General features: G+C 40.6%; 1 long non-coding RNA gene across 1 annotated transcript in view; it reads left to right on the plus strand.

The window, feature by feature from the left end:
- The window catches only part of LOC150044400 (uncharacterized), an 88,009-nt gene extending 73,678 nt beyond the window's left edge, over positions 1 to 14,331 (plus strand). The window contains exons 4-6 of the long non-coding RNA XR_016533153.1: positions 12,652 to 12,793; positions 12,963 to 13,042; positions 14,263 to 14,331. This is a non-coding gene — a long non-coding RNA (uncharacterized LOC150044400). The remainder of the gene's footprint in view (positions 1 to 12,651; positions 12,794 to 12,962; positions 13,043 to 14,262) is intronic.
- Positions 14,332 to 15,373: the final 1,042 nt, after the last annotated feature.

A 15,373-nucleotide genomic window follows, 5' to 3' on the forward strand; every position in this document is an offset into this window, starting at 1 on the left:
TAAAAATATTTGGCATATCAAATGAAATCAGTCTGCTGGCTGTGTTTGACCAGGTAACATTCTCTGATACATTGTAATGTCAGTCTGCCGGTCTCCACAGGCCCTGAAATCTGTGCTCAGTCTGGTCTCTCTACTCTCTGCTGGCTTGAGTGAAATAGTTCGCAGAAAATTCCCTGTTGGCATGGAGTTCAGCATTCACTCAGGGCCTGTGGCTAGGATTTCATCCCTGGGGAAAGGAACATAGACTGATGTCTAGAGGGACCAGCTATCAGGGGAAGGGTGTGTAACTGCAGTTCTTCCTCTCCCCACCCTCCCCACCAATCAGGTGTCCATTCTAGGCTGGTGGAGTCCACTCTGGCAACACACTATTTTGAGTTTGTCATCAAGTGCAGAAGCAAGAATCGATATTTCCGTAATTACTAGGCCTCCTCTTTGGCATAGCTAAAAAGGGAATTCAATGGCGCAGTAGCTAGTTAGTCCTGCAAAGAGAGCCGTGCTGAATTCTTTTTATCCTTCTTTACATATTTATTAGAACACGTTGGGCCGATTCAGGCATTGCGCCCAGCAGTTAGCAGTAGAACGTGCTCCACTGTCCTCTCCCCTCCCCGGACTCTCCAGCCATCAGTGGAGATTGGACAGGTCCTGATGAAATAAATGTTGGCTGCTGACTCTTCCAATTTTGCAACACTCCTTCGTGTCACTGGTGCAGGCTTGTCTAAGATGGAGATATTTGCAATCTGTCATCTTTCATAAATATCTGCCTTGACTGACACTTGCTCTCTCTCTCTCGAAATGCACCTGGCTGGCTTCTAGCCTGAGGAATTTTCATTGCTTGTGATAGATAAGTGATTAGCGAAGAGACCCTTTCACCTCCGGCTGGCTACTCACAGCTCCCCCTGTACCCCCTCAGTGGCCCCAGAACCCCCGTCCATCTTCAGTCTTCTCCCTCCCTCTTTGGGAAATGCCTGAATCATTGCTCCCACGGCTAAAGACACAATGCATTTGTCAGAGGTATGCCGCCGCTCTGAAAGGCGCTTCAAGTCAACTTGCCGGAACACAGCGAATAATAGACAACCACAAGTTTGTCAGAGCTTTTCAAATGAAATGAATCTCCTCTTAACACCCAACCCTTGACATCTCCAGGAAGGGAGTCGTGTCTCCCAATGTGATTATATTTTCAGCCATGAGATTATTAGCGTCTTTTTAAGAGTCCTTTGGTCTCCAGCCTGTGACTGGAAGAGAAATAACCTGTTCTATGGCAAAGCCGGTAACAATATTTATGAACATTCCCAGGTCTTCAAATTATTTTTTATTTTCTTTTTAAATTTAGGATTGATGTGAAGAGTCCCCTGAAGTCGAAAAACACCTCTGCCACATAAATTAATCAATATGCTTGCAAGTAAGTGTTGGGATTAATATAAGCACCGAGATATCAAATTTAAATCTCCACCTAAATAAGAATTACTACATTACATGGAATTAGGAAGGAATATGTAGGGATTACAGGATAATCAAATATTCTCAGTTCTTAATGGATCTGATCATATTTCCCCTGCATAATTTAGCTGGAAGAGGTTAAATAACAATGATAAATTGCTTTTTATCTATTTGGATCTGAGAAATATGAATCCACAGGATGGAGAAAATTTCTGATACCCAGCAAAATCTCAGTAGATTGTTTAAAATACTTATGCATAATGTAATTTAGCATATATAACCTCCACTAACCCTATTTTTGCTTGATTTTTAGCAATGTTTCAATCTATGATAAGTTAGGACTTATTTTAAATCTAGTGCTTAAGAGAACAAACCATCTTTGCAGAGACAAGGTTGTATTATAAGGTGAATATATTGTTTCATCTCCATATACCAAGTAGTAGGGTCTTACATTTCTAATTTTCACTGCAAATCTGTGCTTCAGACGAAGTGACCAATGTAAGGGATTGTCACGGAATGTCACATTGTATCTTATTATGCCATGCAGCTCTGTAATATAGGTTATAAAATGTAACGCCAATCTCCCACTGCTACCTTGATTTTTTCCAGCATCTTTTCCATGTACTACATATGAATTTCATTATTTACGTAATGTGATCAGTGTGCAATTTGTATGAGTCTACATAAGCCCTATGGAGTTTAAAAATCTATTCTAAGCCAGGAATCATTGGATTAGGCCTATATCCTAGCTACTCAGGAAGTTGAGCTCTGAGGATCGTGGCTGAAAGCCAGCAGGGATGTCTATGCGACTCTTGTATTCAATAAAGTACCCAAAATCTGGAAGCGGAGCTATGCCTCAAGTGGTGGAATATTGATTAACCTTGTGCAGAAAAACTCAGGGACAGTGCCTAGGTCTTGCGTTCAAGCCCCAGGACACACACACGCACACAGACAGAGAATATTGGGAGAGACCTTTGTGTTTTCACCCTGTTCTTAGGCCCAAGGATTAAAGATTGTATTGATGTGAGTGATAAAAATAAACACAAACAAACAAGAAATCAAAAGGGTCATGTAGATGTACTTTTCTTTGCTATTAGCCAATAGTAGGAGGTAAAACATGTATGTATAATTTTCACATGTTCTCTTTCAGGGATATGCCTAATGGTGATATGGCAAGGTCATGAGTCAGTTCTATTTTTACATTTTCTTTTCTTTCTTTCTTTTTTTTTAAGGAACCTCCATACTGATTTCTACGGTGGTTGTACCACATTTCTTTCCCACCAGCAGTGTATCTGGCAATGTATTTCTCTTCCCCTCCCCTCCCCTCTCCTTTCTTTCCTTTCCATTCCCTTCTCTTCTTTCATTTTTCCATTGTATCCTTGCTAGTCATTTGCTATTCTTCACTTCATTAAGGATGACCGTGCTGATTGGGGCGAGCTGGATTCTCACTGAAGGTTTGATTCACATTTGGTTTCCAGCTCAAGACTTCGAAGATCTATCAGCCATTCTATTGCAAATTGAATGTGTAAAAACTACAACGGCAGACTCAGCCTATGGGATTCTAGCATTGTATGGGGTGTGTTTGTGTGTGGTGTGTGTGTGTGTGTGTGTGTGTGTGCTTAGTGCTTTCCATAGAACATGTGAGATTTACTTGCAATGAGAACCTTCAATACACGCTGGCATTTGGAGATGTCATTTGCATATGAGACTGCCTGGTTTTCATAGCCAGATGGATCCTGACTTTATGCCAAACAATGTTTAGGGCCCATGAAATTCATTAGGACTATTACCTCTGGCATAATTTTAGAGCGGACAAAGAGTCTTTCTAGTGTGACAATAAAGCTCATCTCCTCCCTTAATATTATTTTCAAAGTCATCAGCATAAAGGGTTAAAGTTGCGATTTGTATAACTGAAGAGACCACACAGACTCTCAGTTTCCCTCCTGATTCCTATCTTGAAATGTGAATGTCTCCAAACTAGGACCTTGTTTAAGTGATTCTGCTTGCATGGAACCATGAGTATCTTCCTTTGCTCCTCGTGTCCAGTCTTCTGGTGTTGGCTTTGGAGTAAATGAGATATCCTAGAAGGCATTCCTGTCATTGTTTTGAACCACAGTCTGAGCTTTTCTTGAGTGGGATTATGATACTTGAGGATGTTTCTGTGTGTGGGAGAGACATTTTAAAGTCCTAACCTTAGTTTCCAGACACACAAACACCTGTATATACTGTTTTTGCACTGAGTTATGTTTAAATGCTTGTCTCTAAGTTAAATTCACAAGAAGAATTTCTTGTTCTGAGAACACACACACACACACAGACTTCTACCTTCCTGAAACAAATGGAATAAGTCTCCAGAAAATTCAAATCTGAAACAATTTGCCCATTACCATTGTTGTTGGTCTTGAACCTTTGTTTCATGTTTCCTTTGTGTTTTATTATTATTATTTTTTTCCTGGGGTATTTTCTCACTTGTGATGAAAATAAACATAAAAACAGGGAATCCAGATATAATGTAATATTTTTCTAATGTTTTCAATTAAGCAGCAGCTGCTGTTGCCAAGCTGTCATCTCTGTTGCTATGGGGGTTTTGTGTAGGTGCCAGTGCAGAATGGTGAACGTTAATGCGCTCATCCTATCTCCAGGGCTATTGTACAGACTGTTGGTTAATATTGTTAATCTAATAGCTTGTGTAAGCAGCACTGTCTCCTCTATTAAATCTACTCCTGGCGGGTCCCTCAAGGTCCCTTTCCCAAACCAGTTAGGATTCCTGTGAATCAGATGAGAGTGATATGGCAGAGAGAATGCAAGAGTCTAAGAATCTTGTGGACATACTGAGTTCTGTTGGATTGTCTATCCTTGCTGCTTTCCCAGGGCTGACTGAGCACAAACCAAAGAGAAGTATACTGAGGTCTCTTCGCATGAAACAACGAGGGCTAGGATATTGGAAGTAGGAACTGTAGTCCTAGATCTGCGAGTGAGTCTTTTATTCCCCACATTTCAAGTTTTCCCTATCTAGAACGACAGCTCCTTTACCACTATTACTATTACTATTGTTACTTTGTGAAATTAGGAAGCAAAAAGGAAGAACACTGTCTGCGGAATATGAATTCCTGAATAAACACAGACCTGTGTCCTCTAGTTGCTGTCCTTCCTCCTTCTGAGAAGATGCTGAGCTCAAGATGGCTTTGTAGCTCCATAAAGTTTGATGCGATGTGAGACAAAGAGGTAGAAAGTTTACCAGTCATGTGTCTGGCTAAAGTGCTTTCCCTTTGCCATGGAGTCCACAGTACTCCAGGTTGGTAGTTGTTTCGAGGAGTGGATTTCATTCCCAGATTGTTAGTGGTGATTGCTTACAGTGCTTCACTGTGGGTTGTTTGCATTCAGAGTCAGTTAGAGCCAAGTGACTCATCATACTGTCAGCCTCAGGTTGTGCCTGAAGACAGATGATGTCACAGACATCCAATAAGACTCTTGATCCTTCCAAAGTATGAGAACTAAAGACCCAGAAAAGACTGGTGGCATGTGTGAGTCTATCCACGTGGGTAAACACTATGAGGTTGTAGTACCCTTGATCAGAGGTTCTCTAGAAAGTGGGGTATGTATACGATCATATGGTTCAACCAGAAAATAGAACAATGCCAATCCCTACACATTGGTAAGACGAGAAGTGCCAAGTATGAACTTGTTTCATGGGGTGATGATGACCAGATAGGAAGAAGATTGAAGAGACGTGAGAAACACACCGAGAGCTTGCCATTTCTTTCAACAAAGAGTCCTGAAGCAACTTGAAGGAAATGATAATAACTAGAGCAACTCCAGACTCAGGCTAGGGGAGAGTGTATGGCTTCACACTGGAAGAACTCCCCCAACTCTGGCCCCATTATTCATCAAGCACTTTGTATTGTGCAGAGGATAGCACCCAAAGGAAGAGAAATCCACCATTCAAACCTGCATCTTCCAAGAAGCCAAGTGGAAAGAATGCCTTGGTTCCTAGTGACTCAGCACAGCCCTAAGAAAAGCATGAATCCATGCTTTATTGCCAGAAATCGCCATGAGTGCAGACACTGAGGAGACTCTGAATCCAGGCACCATGACTTTGTAGTTCTGATGAGTGCTCAATGGAATCCTGAGTAAGGAGTCCATCCCCCTCATCCAATCTCTGAGGAACTTTGGACACATTCCTGCTTTGTTCCGATTTTCATGCCTGTGAAGGTGGGACTAGGATTTCAGGATCCCCGAAGCCCCTCTAAGTTTGCCAAGGCAATTCACCAGATCCTCTTAACCGTTCACCAACTTTAACCCCCATGTGCGTAGTGGCTCGATGTGGCAGGCTCGGTGTTGCCTACATAGACACACGGCCCAGCAATTGGCACATGGAGCCCAAACCCCTTTGTACAAGGGTTTAAAGATAATACACAAAACACCATAAATACGGTTTACAGAATCCCAAGGCATTATCTTTTTTTCCCTCAGTCCTTGGCTGGCACCAATTGTTCTTTGCTTGGAGCCAACTTCCTTCAAGATTCTTCATGGAGGCAGTACATACCACATGAGTCTTTCTCCACTGGTGGCAGGTCTCTAGGTAACACCAAGCCTGTGGCTTCCTTTGTGGGGTGTTGCCCACATTTCCTGGGTATCTGTGGAGTGTGGATTACCCTCAGATGCATTCACCCACCTCTCCTTAAATGGCTACATCATTTCTGATGTCGGGGATGGAGGGATGAAAGCAGCTCCCTCTGAAGGTTTGTCGCTCCTGCTGGTTTGGTGAGATGGGAAGAGGGAAAGTGAGGGCAGGGTTGCTTTCCAGACGTCCTCTGTGCGTCAGACACATTGATATTGAAGCCCCTCAGCAGCTATGGCAGGTGCTATTCTTCTTTACAGGTGTTGGGATGAAAGGTCAGCATGCTAGGCATTTGACAACCAAAATTCTTCCTCCGCCCTGCCTCTTGAAAGCTACAAAATTACAGCGTGTCCACATGATGCTAATTCCCTGCACTAGAGAGCTGCTTTTTTTTAAATCAAGTAGGAATAATACCGTCTATGATTCCCTGCCATTGATGAGAGTATATTGAAAGATGAGTGTAAGAGGTGTATTGACTAATAGCAAGATGCTATTTAACCTAACAAGATAAGCTCTGCTTTGGGCAATCAAATCAGTCCAACAACAACATTCTGTAGGCACAGAGATAAAACCAGATTTTTTTTTTTGGTGGTGGGGAGAGAAGTGAGCCCTGCAGGAAAACTTTGTGCTTAATTCATGGCCTTATCTGTAGTTTTCTATTTTATACATGATCATTTTTTTTTGCAGAAGTCATAGCTTTAGCTGTAGTTTTCTGTTTTGTAAATGAAAGTTTGAGAACAAGATCCCAACTCCAGGTTTTCTTTTTTTTTTATAAATTGTTTTAAAATTCCTATGTATCTACATGCATTAATGACATATATGTACATATACAAATATAATCAATCCTATCTATCTATCTATCTATCTATCTATCTATCTATCTATCTATCTATTTGTCTATCTGTCATCTATCTATCTAAATTTTGCATGTGGTCTAGTGGCTAGGACCCTTTTCAAAGTTATAGAAACCATTGAATGAATGACTTCACATGTATGTGCTACAAATTTCTTTCCCAAGGGGCATATTTCATTAACATCATGGGTTCTAAGTGGGTTTGGTTTAGAATTGAACATTACCTCTGAACACTTGGCTAAGCAGAGCTACTTTGTGGCTGATTAATGTATTGTAGCCATTTCATCGCAGGTTAGAGTTAATGCTCAACATCCTCTTAGCACGTGACCTTACTTTTTTTTCCCTCGATGTTGGTGGAAGTAAGAGCAGGTCAGGTTAAATTTCTTAGCAGTGGCAAGACATTAAAAGAGGTTTCTGAAGCTACCTCACCTTTCATAAAATGAAGTCATCTTCTATATTAATATATTAATATTACAGCTGGGTTAAAGCTGGTGGAATCCAAGCTTCACTTAATAGTTACATCAAATTGAATCTCAGATTTTATGAGTGATAAAAAGACAATAAAAATGGGTCTGGTCAGTAAAGATAATAACTTGATTCAGTACTTTGGATGTAAGTGTTTAAGGTTTCCATGATAAAACTGTAATTTTATACCCCAAAGTGTGTTAATACCATTAAATGAGGTAATAGGCAAAGTACGCTGACAAAGCAATGCCCATGGGAACGCAGTAATAGAAATAATTTATAATGTATCAGCACTAAAAATCTTTAATGTTATCTCAATTTGGGGCAGACACCATAGCGGGGGTTTCAGATTACACTCGTCCCTTTCTTTCTCCCTCTACTATGGGCATAAGTGTTAACCTAAAATAATTAAGAAAATGGTTTTCAGAGTTCAGACACTTTCACAATTAAGGACACCATGATAACCCTATTAACTATTTCCACCCCAATCCTTTTATCTTTGATTAATTAATGCTCCTTGTAACATCCCTACGTGAGCATTTCTACAAACACTCCTGATGTGGCAGTGTTATTCACGCTAGGCTTTGCATGTTACAAACAAAGTCAATCTTCAGTTTTCAAAGGATTACACAGAAGAATATAAGGCAGACAGAATGGCTAGCTATTTCTATGATGAGACATGCACTTTATTCGGTAAAATTCTAGCTCAATAGTTTTAGAACTCAACAATGAGTCCTGCATACCGCCTCTATCTCAGTCATCCTAAAACAACCACACACCTCTTCATCAAAAAGTATTATAACATCCTCATCAGGTAAACCTAACTGTCGTTAAATCTGCAATGGGCTTGGTATAGATCAGCTGAAAAAAAAAACCCCATCTGGGAAATGAACTTACCAAGTTCCTAATGTGTCATTGCACAATTGCTTTCTTCATGGTTTAAAATTACATTTGTAGCCAGGCCCAGCGATGCCTCACGCCTGCCATCCTAGCTACTCACTAGGCTGAGACCTGAGGATCTTGGTTTGTTTAGTGAGATTAGCTGAGATGAAGAGTCAGCCAAACTTGCATGTGCATTCAAACTTGCACCTGTCACATTCTTACAAGCAAACGTGGAATCACAGGGGCTTTTCCCTTCAAGCGTGTGTGATAATGTCTCTTAGGGCAGTTGGATAGCTGGCACGTCCAGTGTTTGGAGCAGGTATGACTCCCATCATACTAGTTTTCATTCTTCTACAGTTTTCTGGGTCTCCTGGAGGTGACTCTGTCCCATTTGTTGTAGAGTTGTCAGGCGCTGCTATAGATCAACACCTGTGTACCAGCAAGATGGTGATAAGGCAGATGTGTTCAGGACAGGAAAGCTCATGCCAGAAGACTCGTTCAAGAGATTTGTCTCAATGAAATCCTCAGCACAACACTAACGTGAATGAGACAAATAAATCACCGATAGTGCCTCCCATACCCCATCCTTCCCAAAATGCTGTGGCCTGAACCAAAACTCACACGATGTTGGTTGGCTAAAATCCTCCTTTGACAATGTCATGGCTACTTCACATCGATCCGGCTTCTAGGAACCTCGTAAGCAAGTTGACAGAGGATGTGGTGTGGTTTCAGAATGGAAAACCTCTGGCCACATGTCTATGGGCGCTGTCAATGGCTGGATAATTTATCTTGCCTGGTAAAGTGTCTTCTGAGAAAAGTTCACTCAGTAGCCCTGGAGGATTTCAGTTTCTGAAACATGCACGAAGCTCCCGGACAAAGAGTCCACACACACATTTTTATTTTTATTTTTTTTGTTGGTCCTGGAGCTTGACCTCAGGGCCTGGGCACTGTCTCTGAGCTCCTCAGCTCAAGGTTAGTCCTCTGCCAGGTTGAGCCACAGCACCACTTCCAGGTTTCTGGTAGCATGTCACAGTCTTTCCTGCCCAAGCTGACTTTGAACCTTGATCCTCAGATCTCAGCCTCCTGAGTAGCTAGGTTGACAGGCCTACACTTTTCAAAGGGAAAACTAGTGCATGTCTTACAGGGTAGAACAAAAACATCCACAGCGCGCTTCATTTCCCCTCTTCCTTGGGCCACTTGTCGATAGGGCTTCTCCTTCAATTATTTGAAACAGGGGGCTATGTGATTTCTCCTAGCAAAGTTAACATAGCTCTGATTTCTTCCACTTACTATAAGGCCGGTTTGACTCATGCAGAGCTATGTGGCTTTATCTAATGAATCAGTGTGGCTTCGAAGAAACAGATATTTCCTATCAGCACAAAGACAGCAAATACCAGATCTGGATCTGATAACGCACTGTATGCTCAAAATTGCAGCTACTCAACAGGTAATATTATTTACAAAGGACCATGTTGCAGAAAAGTAACTTCAGCCAGGTACTGAGGCTCACACGTGGAGTCCTAGCTACTCAGGAGGTTGAGATCTAGAGGGTCGTATTCAAGGCAAGTGGGGGCAGAAAAGTTTGTTAGACTGCCTCTTATACCTGCTCTTCCTTTTTTTATTGTCAGTTGTGACTCCATCAAATCCACTTTTTGTGAAGGAACAGAACAATTCCAGCTTCAGGCTTTTCTGGATTGCTTTTCTTCTTCGCTATTGCTTTCTACCCAACGTTCTAATACATTAAATTTATTGTCCATATATTTAGAAATGAAATCTCTTACAATTCCTACAACACCATCTGTATTCCAGTTCCGTAGGGGCATTTTGCATTCAGTCTGCTCTATCAAAACACAGCGTTATTCTTGATATGTCTTTTCAGGTAGTTCCAACAAACTAAAGAAAAATAACCATCCTATCTTCTGAGAGACACTGAATGTAAAAATAGCCTGACTGTTTAGAGTATCATGGCTTTTAGATTCAAGTGTCTTATGAGTGGAGAAAATAGATTGTCACTTCTTGTTGGGTAGCCGATAAAGTAACTTCAAAGCAAATAAGGATTTAGAGATTGAAGAGTGTGTGTTCACACTCAGCCAAAGGGTTAATGCTTTCAACTTAGAACTTTATCACATGACTAGAAGGGTTAGCAGAAAATAAACTTTAAAAATAAATGCCAAAGCGGGTGGGGGGAAGCCCCAAAAGCTCCATTATCATCTCTGCCTCCTCCTCCTCCACGTCTGGTCAGCGACGTGTGTTAAGTGAATTGTAACTCACTCCAGAGAGACAGCCACAACCTGGTTATCAGTGGCAGTAAATGGAAGATGATACCTCACCGGAGAGTTATGAAATGGCTTGTCTTTGAGCTGCCAAAGTGTTAGTCTGTCTTTTATTGTATTCACAGCAGTAATCCGATATGTCCTGACTTTCTGTCATCTGTATGTAAGGCTTATCAACTCTCTGTCAGTGATTCACCCACTTGTCAGGGACAATTATTCCTCCAACTGCTGAGATTATGACTGAAGCAATATTCAGACTGGCAAGAAAAACATGAAAGTTGTATCACATCACGGTCTGGGATCTGGGAACTGATGTCTAACACAATAGAAGCAGATGATGAGGATCATGGAAAACAGAGGGTGGAGTTTTCTTCCCTGTGCTTGGCGCACTGGTGGCATGCTTAGGGTTAAATGACAGAAGTAGCTTCCAGAGACTTTTTTGCTAATTCATAATGGTGACAGGAGTGTCACTCTGGCCTCGGGGCTCTCTCATCCCTTCCATTTTGCACTTTCTTTGGTGGGAGGGCTTCAGGTGGTGCCACAAAGAAAGACAGTTTGGACAGCAGAAGTGATGAAAACATTTAGTTATGCGTGCCAAGCATTTTGAATGATGGTTGCTGGTGGCTCACTCGTCTAATCCTAGCTACTTAGGTAGAGGAGTTCTGAGGATCATGGTTCTAAGCCAGTCCAGGCAAGAAAGCCTCTGTGTGTGTGTGTGTGTGTGTGTGTGTGTGTGTGTGTGTGTGTGTGTGATTTAGAAGGTATAGTTATTACTATGAGACTTTTCACAATAGGCCCTTGTGTGTATAAAAGAGGCTCACAAAGAATACTATATATATTCAGATTTCTGTCAGCCCAAAATACTGCACCTGACCTGCCACGCAATCAGAATACATCTGGCTAGATTCAGTTTCATTCTGGGATGACTCAGAATTTTAGAAGAGCTCCGATCATTCTAATAGGATTATGGGATCTCATTTCATACCTAATTTGGTTTTAAATTCCAATAAAGTATGCTTTTTAGAGCTAATTAAAAGAAGATTTGTATTTTAGTGGGTGGCAAAGCTATGTTTATTTTCCAGAAAGTAAAACATTTAAGTGAGGTTTTTAAAAGTGTAATTCTCAGATAATATTAAGCCTTCAATGTGAAATGGCCTCTCACATACAAAAGATAGAAGTGGCTGAGCACATGCAGGCAATGAAATACATAAGAAACAAATTGGGCCTTCCTCTGTTATAAACAGTGGTCAAGATATGTCACGTGAATGAGAAGCTCCAAGTTCAACTCCAGCAGCAACAAAGAAAAAAAAGTAAAGAAAGGAAAAGGAAGATTCAAAGAAAAAGGTCTCTGCTCAGAATATGCTAATCCCAAATACATCTCCATCTGTTGTGCAGATCAACAAAGAGGTTTCTTTAGACACAATGATGAGACTGCCATTTCCTCTGGCCTGTGATTTCTTTATGGACTCCTCTATTCTCTGATCTCACAGGTACCCAAGTCAGCAGCAGAATACAGATCTTGTCTTGCTCAGATGTAGCAGTATCTACTTGGTTAATTCCATAGCATGTAATCAGGTTGGGAAGAAAGTAAGGCATGTGTCCCACACAGAATACCATATGCTGAGCCCATGCTTTGCCCTGGCTGGTTTGTGTTAAGACTTGTAGAAAGGGTTCAAGTTTGTGTGCTTAAAAAAAGAAATCTGTTTCTCTTTCTTCTTCTTGGCCCTCTGGACCTTTGGACAGATTTAATTGTGTCCAGCTGGGTCATCTTTGTCCTTTTTTCCAAAGAAGAGACAAAGCAGGAGTGACCCTCGACCAATTTCAAAGGCTGTACCTTTTCCCTCTAGGGGGAAAAACAAAACAAAATACACACACACACACACACACACACACACACACACACACACACACACACACACACACACTACATCTTCCTCCAGTAAAGCTCCTCAATGACATTAACAGTCTGTCTAAGGAAAGAGGGTGGTCTCTTCCTTGCCAGCCAGCATTCCAACTTAGCATTCCTTGTGTGACAGAACAGTGGAGTTTAAATCATACTTTGTCCTCTTGTTTGAAATACTGAAAATAAATATACCTAAACTTTTCCTTTTTCTTTGCAGCCTCCTAGCATCAGAGCCACACTGGTACTGATGGTGTGCAGGTGCAAGCACGCCTATACATTGAATTGGCAGAGATTTGAGAGGAAAATGGTTGGAGAAGGCTGGCCTGAGCAACAAGTTAGACTTGAACACAACAAGTAAGGTGAATGTGGTGATTCCCTACTGTAATTTCATCTGCCTGGGTAGATAGGATTTTGTTCAGAATCCTGAGAAAAAAGTTGCCAAGTCTTGTTGGGCTGGTGGGAAATAAAAAGGTAAAGCTAAAAAGAAAAACTGTCAGCAATATTTGTTTGTATTTCTTTATATTAAAGGCTGAAGATATGACTCAAGTGGTAAGCTTTTGATTATCAAGTGTGAAATCCTGAATGAAACACACAGCACTCCAAAAAAGGTAAAGATAGATGACAGGAAAATATACCTGAAAAATTAGAATAACCAGCAGCAAAACCTAGCAGTATCGTCTATATTCTAGGTATTCTGACCACCATGAGATGAGATTTTGCAAAAACTCTAGGAGAAAACCCTCCCGAACCACTAGGCATTTAGGTTATTGTTATCATCAGGCATCATTGAATAGAATTCTACTCACAAAACTCATTTTATATCTACAGTGTGACTTGAAGTCCTTTCACTTTTCTGCAGCTGTGATGATTCTTATTGTACAATGAAGGAATAAACAACAGTGATTATCTTAAGAATCTTCTACCTAGAACTGTGAAGAGAGATCTCATGCTTGCCTTTGGCTCCTCTTTCATTATAATCAGGAAGTACAGAACTCCTGAATTAAATAAGAAAGTAGTGCTTGAGTCTAGAAAAATTTACATATGACTGTCACATGTAGAAGAGTACATGTTCTCCTAGGACTGTATGCGTACACGAGTGAAGTAGGTTTTATCTTAACTCTGAATAATAGCAACTTGAGTTTCCAAAACAACTTAAGTTCTTCTGGAGTGAACAAGTGAAAATTCCAAAGATAGAGTTAGGAAATCATCATCTAATTATGTCCAAGTGGACGCAAGGAGATTTAACCCTCTAAACTTAACTTTGCTATTTATTTAGTCATTCATTCATTCATTCATTTTCCCTCAACTCTGTGAGAGCAAAAGCCAGTGTTACTTTCTTAGTTTTCAGTTACTGTTCATTGAGGCCAGATGCTGTCAATCACATGCAGTGATTCCCCCTGGATTACCGAGGACAGTGCTTATAGCTTGATTTCTAGTTGAATGTTGCTCTTACTTATGGAATGATTTCTTCCCTTGAAGAATACTGTTAGTTGGACATCCTCACTGTCGGTTGAATTTGGTAAATTCTGAGATCCAAGTAAACACTCCTGAAGAAAAAACAACAACAACCAGAACCATAAAACAACTCTAGGAGATGTTCCGATAATAAAGTTTCTTTTGACAAAGTGGAACCGAGAGTATGTAGTCCATTATGGGTTTAGGTCTGTGTATCCACACCAAGAAATGTCCTGGCTGGTATCCATCAATGAAATGGACACGATAGAGAAGCCATTTTGACAATGCAAAGAAAAATCAGCTGGTACAGAACAGGAACATGCTTTCTTGTTTTCTTTTCTGTCACCATGATCCAAACATCTGTATGTTCTAGTCTCCTTAGAATTGGGCAAAGCCTCTTCATCTGGCATTCTGGGATGGCATGAGAATTCATCATACTTTCTACTTAAAGCTTCCTCTTGGAAACCTAAACACCTGTGCATGTAATTAAATATTATGTTATGAAAGCAATTGTTTCCGCTTTGTCTTTGTGATCAAATAACAACCGTATTAGCTCAAGTCCTCTGGGAATAAGAATGCATGTGTAAAATAATAATTCTAGAAAATATAGCTGTAATAAGCATTGTATGTGGTCATAAAATTACAGAATCACGTACTGAAGCATACACCACAAAATTAAGGAAAATAAGGGAAGGGATGGGTTGAATGGGGGTGGTGGAGAAAATTGTAAAGGGGTGACACAGATCATGATGCATTGTGCACATAAACTGCTTTGTTAAATGGCAAGGAAAATTCAATACATAGCCTAAAAAATAATAAGAAAAATGAGGGAAGGGAATGGATGGGGAGAGAATGGTGGCAGAGGTAACACTGGATCTATACATTGCTTTATTGAATGGCAACTCCTCTGTATAACTACTTAAAGATAATGGAAGCATTCAAAAATAAAGAAAGAAAAACTGAAGGCATATTATATAAAATAAGGAACCTAGAGAAATGAAGATAACTGGTCTGGGTGTGGAATTTGGAACGGCAAGATATTAAGACTATCTCTTCTCTCCTTCTTTTGAACTACTGAGAAGATGCTTATCTTGAACAGCTGGGGTGGGCCATTAAACTTTAGAGATCTGGCCCTTTCAGCCTAGTCCTAAAGCTGATATAACTTTTATTAATATGGAAAATGTCTCTTTCTCTTGTCTAGAATGCCTATCTTACTTTTTTTCCCCAGAATTCCCCTCCCACCCTAGGGTTGTACGCCAAAGCACTTGGTAGTTTATCAGCAAGTGCTATCTCAGCCTGGAATTGTTATTTGTTCTCTCAGATGGTTTTCTTCCTGATAACACATTTTCTGGAATTCCTTTAGTGCTTATGGACCTTATCTGATTATGTATGCTTACTCCTGGCCCAGTAAAAAACGTGGTCCAAAATATTTATCAGACAAAAGCCAATTAAAAATTCAGGTGATTTCCCCTCCCACAATCCTC

The sequence above is a fragment of the Megascapheus bottae genome, chromosome 30 (genome assembly GCF_031878675.1).
Source record: "Megascapheus bottae isolate mThoBot1 chromosome 30, mThoBot2.hap1, whole genome shotgun sequence".
Classification (NCBI taxonomy): Eukaryota; Metazoa; Chordata; class Mammalia; order Rodentia; family Geomyidae; genus Megascapheus; species Megascapheus bottae.